We start from the raw sequence: 6,047 nt of genomic DNA, 5'->3' as shown, positions 1-6,047 counted from the left end.
GGAGAGATATAGTTTTTATTATTTGCTTTTGTAAGATAAGAGGAAGAGAAGAAGAAAGATCATCATCTCCATCAGTAATTTCCCTGTTCTTTCTCTAAAGCTGAGCTGCAGGAGAGATCTTGTGTCCACTCAGGAAACTGAAGAGAATCCGCCCGGGAGTTACAGATGGCTGGGCCAGTAGAGAGAAGACTCCACGGCGGGCTGGCGAGAGAGTGCCCACAAAGAGGTGAGTCTCCACTGGATTGGTGTGTGTTAGAAGTGAAGGAAAAAAGAAAGTCATCTTTCAGAAGGGAGTGAAGCAGGTGCCTTACAGCTCTACGAGCTCAATGTCAGAGCACCGATCCAGGGAGAAATCAGTCTTAAACAGCCGGCTCAATTGGAAGACTGGTCGGTAGATTGTCTGCCTATCTGGAAGGCAGCTGGTCTGACAGAAATGCAGCCAGACCTTATTCACACGGGGCTGGTAGGAGGCTCAGGTCTCCGGTCTCCCCTGGCAACCGTGGGAGGTGAGCAGTTTCTTCTTTCCTTGATATTGTCATGTTATTTTCCCCCTTTTTATTTAAAGTGCTCTGTTTATTCTTTTGTCAAATATTCAGTATTATTATACACCTCTGGAACTGGCTCAACAAACCTCTTCCTCTCTGAGTAAAGAGGGCACAGTGTGTCTCCTCTCATTGTTATAGACATTTTCTGCATTTGAAGATGAGATTTTGTTTCTTTCCTGTGATTCGTTATAGTCCTTGGAATGGAAAGTGCTACATCCTGTAAATGCAATACAATGCATTATTTGAAATCCTTCTGCTTCTTTTCTACATTTTTGAAGTTGTAATGAGAGAAAAATTGGCTTGACCCCATCACTTTGATCCGTTACATTTGAAGGTGGTGGAGCGACACTTTGAAAGAGCATCAGTATTGTCTTGGGAGAGCTTTGCCCTTGATAGAGAATGTGTCTCTGTAACTAAGGGGACTGCTTCTATACTGTTTGTACTACTTCTCTTCATGTCCCTCTGAGATAAAAGGGTCAATGTTACCCTCAGAAGTGAGACAGATTTTCTGAAGCAGTTCGTCTCATTCTTTTAACAACCTAAATTGTTAAACATTTTACTGCTCTGAAAATTGATGATTCAATGGTAATTTATTCAGATTAATTAAATCAAATTTTACTTTTTAATTCTATACACATACTGTACCAAACACTAAGTGACTGACATTCTTCTTGATTTGACAACTACATGCTAATTCTAGTTAAAATCCAACAATTTAACGATTCAATCTTTCATAGCAATGTTGAGTTAATAGCATCCATCCACATTGCTATTTAAGAAAAATGTCTTTAGGAGACTTACATGAGATATATTTAATAATTTAAATAATCATTCTTCAGTTCAGTTCAACTGTAGCAGCTCTGCAGCTGTTCTCAGCCTCAGTCCTTCTGTAGAGCTGAAGGATTTTTTTTTGTACAGATATGTATCACTGTGTGAAAGGGAAGTTATAGTCCTGCTGACAGTAATAGTCTCCTGCATCTTCAGCCTGGACTCCAGTGATTGTCAGTGTAAAGGCTGTTCCAGACCCACTGCCACTACATCAATCAGGAACCCCAGACGTTGTTTGTTGCAGCGTAAACCAGGAGCTGTGGAGCCTGACCAGGTTTCTGCAGGTACCAGTGCAGGGCACTGTAACCACTGGTAACATTGTTGCTGGTTGTACAGCTGATCACGACGGAGCTGCCCACTGGACTCTGGAAATTAAATAGTTATAAATTAGAGTTAAATAATAATTTATTGTTATCAACATTTATGTATTATTATACCAGAAAAAAACATTTGTTATAATTTTAACTACATTATCAATACATTTTATTTGATAAGAATAATCTGAATAATCCTAATCCCAGAATGCAAGAATCAGCTTTAATCCTTACCTTGAGAAAAGAGCCCCAATGTCCCCAGCAGTAGAAACAGTGGCATCATTGTCCTGTGTGTGTCAGTGACTCTGAAAGGGCTGAACGGTGACTGATCCACACTGTGAGTCTTAAAGTGTTTGGAGCAGTGAGGCAGCACAGGTATGCAAAGCTCCTTCCTGTGTACAAATCCTGTCACAGACAGTTAGAAAATCCCTGATCTGGGAAAACAGGTGCAATCTGTCAGGGTTGCGTTTATTTCTTAATTCCTGCTGCATTCAAAACTCCACTGTTAAAAAAGATGCTGTACTATTTATAGTTTTACCGTAAATCATTTAAAAATCTCTTTATTCTTTACACTGTTACTACATTTTCAGTATTTACAGTTCAAGTATGAATGGGTATGGATGTATTTTGATCTCTTGATCCTTCCTGTGAAGCAGAATTCACCCAATTCACCAGACTACACAAACTAAATTTGAACAACCTAGAATGGGTGTCGTTTGTAAGAACATTTCAGAACAATTTCACAACCCTTTCCCAACATTTAATGTAAATTATTTTAACAAATAAATATGTAAAATGTTGTTTTATAAATGACACTAATAAGTCACATCTTAAATCCTTTAAATTTGAAAAAAAAATTTTAACCAAATATCTGAGAGTTAAGAAGTGCAATGTTGAGATGAGCACAGTTGTGTACTGCAAGCAATCTGGCGCTCGTCACCCAGGAAGCTGGAGGTTGTGCATTTCCCTGCAGTCCATTTCTTTGGAGCTCATTAATATTAAGAATCACCTATCAAATTTCACCGGTATTTTAAAACCACTGTTCCTTTGTTTTTTCCATGTTGTGTCGAGGGGCTTGTGAGAGGAAGATAGAGCACCTCATTGTTCATCTTCAGGTCTTTTCACCCCTTTTGGTTAGTCAGTCCTCCTCAAAGAGCCCCTGTCTTGTCAGGAGCTGTTGTTCCAGTTGGTTATCAGGAGGAAGCTAGTGTCATTTGAGAACTCTCAGTATGCATTTCATTGTTTCTTTTCCTGCCCCACTCTGCCCAAGGTCTGATCCAAACTCATTCAGCAGCCCCTCACTCCTCCACATGCCCATCCTTAATGTGTGATAATGACATTATATCTGGGCAACCAGTGTGTTCTTCAGTTCTTGTTAATTGTTTCCTGCCTCACTGTCTGCGTACAGTATGATGACTTTTGATTCAGGGAGAGGAAACCATCACACAGGATAAGGACTAAATGCATTGATACTGACAGAATCACTGGAAGTTACAGGTGCAATAGTTTCCTTCACTTTTTAAGGATAAAAGTTCCATTATCAGACAACAATCTACATCAACTCATGATGTCCATCATCATGACGCTTCAACAGCACTGAAACTCTTGCTTCAGATACCATTCCTTTTTCAAGCTGCAGGGTCTCTTCTGTTGCACTGTTGGCCATTATTTCTAAGATGAAAACACTTTCATGCTCCCTGCATCCTGTTCTTATGCCTCTGTTCAAACCCTGCTCACCTGTCCTGTTTCAGTTTATCACAGGAGGCTGAAACCCTGGTAGCATGGTGCCAGGAGAACAACCTCTTTCTGAACATCAGTAAGACTAAGGAGATGATTGTGGACTATAGGAAACACCAGGGAGGAGATCACACACCTATCTATATCAATGGGATTGCAGTGGAGAGGGTCAGCTGTTTTAAGTTCCTGGGAGTTAACATCTCAGAGGACTTAACCTGGACCCACCACACCAACACCATGGTCAAAACAGCACGGCAGTGCCTATTCTTTTTCTGTAGGCTAAAGACGTTTGGCATGCCGCCACATATCCAGACCAACTTCTACAGGTGCATTACTGAGAGCATTCTGACTTGTTGCATCACTGCCTGGTATGGAAACTGCTCCGTCTGCAATCGCAAAGCACTGCAGAGAGTGGTGAAGTCAGTGTAGCTCATTACCGGCTGTGAGCTACCAAACGTCCAGGATATCTACTCAGCTAGATGTCTTAAGAAGGCCATGGCCATTATCAAGGACCCCAGTCATCCCAGTCACAAACTGTTTTCTCTCCTACTGTCTGGTAAATGGTACCAAGCATTCAGTCAAAATCCAACAGATTACAGAACAGCTTCTACCACCAGGCAATAAGACTGCTAAACAGCCAACCTTAAGCTCCTTTAGCAAATCACTCATAATGGCTACATGGACATACAGTTTTCGTTGTATTCACCATACTACACTATTGGACATAATATATAGCATACACCGTGGACACATAACAGCTCTATTCATATTGAGTTCTATTCAATTTCTATTACATTATTATCCAATATTATGTAACCTTATTTTTGTAACCTTAATTTTGTGAGTTTTGTGATTCTTGTGATTTTTGTGAGCTCTCAGGAAAGACATTTCTGCTGCACGCTGTATTGTTGTGCATTTGATAAATAAACTTTGATTAAATTTTGAAAAATAAACTTTGATTTGAATTGATTTGACCTAATTAATAACTCCCCTGAGACAGGAGCTGTGTCTCTCAGCTCAGAACAGCTGCTGTTTCTCTCCTCTTGAAGAGATCTAACCTTGACCCCGACCTACTCTTCAGTTCCAGATCTCTCTCCAACCTCACCTTCATCTCCTGTTCATCTCATCTTCATCTTAGTATCATAAAATAATAAAGTTTTACTAAATGAAAGGTACATTTTGTGAGCTTTTAGAAATGTAATTTGTTCTTATTGTTTTAAATCATACTTATTTGCAATAAACAATTGTGAATTTCAACATTAAATTTACTGTAATGAGATGGAGTTTAATATGTGTGATTTTCTTTTGTGAGTAACCAGTGATTTTAACCAAAAAGGAAAGTAGCTGTTAACTGTCTTGAGTGCAATTTTCTCCCTGCCTAGATGTGATCACAGTCACTTGAGGGCTCAGAGCTGTACAGCCCCATTTTCCAGACAGCAAAGAGCTCTGCTCCTCCAGAAGACTGGGTCTCCTACAGCAGGAGAATGGGGCTCAACGGTGTAACAGACTCTTGCACCATGGACTCTGTAATATAATATATACCTTCTCATTTCAGACTATTAGTTTATTTTATATTTACAAAACGTATAGGCTGTAATGCGACAATAATATAACTAATAATATGATCGTATAGTCAACAAATTAATATATTTTTATAATAAATAGTTTGAAAAATAATTAAAATTGACAAGGGGAAAGGTGAGGTGGTGCTGATCCAGTTGGGCCCAGACCTGAGGGACAGGGAAAGCAGAAAAGGAAACTAAGGAGTGACAGGACACCTGAGAATCCATCAGTTTTCAAACAGCACTGATTATTACACTGAACGTCCTCCTGTAATGAACTGGACACAACTGAGAAATGAACTGGCCCTGACTGAGAAAATCCAAGCCCCCACAGAATGGGAGAGGCTGGAAGAAAATATCATACAGACTGACTTGAATGGATACAGGACTCTCTTTCTCTCACGTACCTCTATGCATGATGGGCAGAGCACAAGAAGCTGTTTTTTGCAAGACCACAGGAAAAGCCTTAGTGCCAGAACTGAGGCCCTGTGCTGGAACTTCGATTTCCTGGGGGCAGAATGGGGCTGCAGCGTCGGTACTGACAACACAGAGTGGAGCAGGGCCTGCGGGAGGATTTCCAGTAAAGAGACTGGGGAGAGTGGACTGTGGGGTGTTCTTGCTTCTTCTTTCCAAGAGGGACAATTGGGAAAAAAATTGTTCAAGTAGGTGTGACAATTGTCATCCCTCCTCTTAAGGGCGTTCTGACCCTTTCATATTTTACTTTATTTCATGCACCTGCCCCTTGTTTTGTCAGTCATTATTTCAGCCAAACGCTCTTGCTATTCCTGGCTCAGCACTGGGAGATGGACGCCCGGAAGCCCGCCTACCAGCAGGTGCAGGAGCGACCCAACAGCATCGGCTTCACCATGGCACCCTGACCATCTGAGTCTGGGGCTTGGAGCGCCTGGCCTCATTCTCCACTTCTAGATTATAACGTCTGCATAGGGTCCTGAACTATGCTTCACAGGAGCCTGGACTGGCTTCTGTTACAGTAGGTAGCTGTGCCAGCATCCATAGGCTGCAAAGGAACAAGTAAAGGTTTATTTCATGGTGAAAAGAGA

The 6,047-nt window shown here is 41.0% G+C and overlaps 1 long non-coding RNA gene across 1 annotated transcript; it reads right to left on the bottom strand.

The window, feature by feature from the left end:
• Positions 1-1,116: 1,116 nt before the first annotated feature.
• On the bottom strand, positions 1,117-1,999 carry LOC138224069 (uncharacterized). The gene is made up of 2 exons (XR_011182424.1): positions 1,922-1,999; positions 1,117-1,738 (listed from the first exon to the last, which is right to left on the bottom strand). It is a non-coding gene; the product is annotated as an uncharacterized lncRNA (long non-coding RNA).
• Between the last annotated feature and the right edge of the window lie 4,048 nt (positions 2,000-6,047).

Source organism: Lepisosteus oculatus, chromosome 18 (assembly GCF_040954835.1).
Source record: "Lepisosteus oculatus isolate fLepOcu1 chromosome 18, fLepOcu1.hap2, whole genome shotgun sequence".
Classification (NCBI taxonomy): Eukaryota; Metazoa; Chordata; class Actinopteri; order Semionotiformes; family Lepisosteidae; genus Lepisosteus; species Lepisosteus oculatus.
This window is presented reverse-complemented; position numbering and strand designations above follow the sequence as displayed.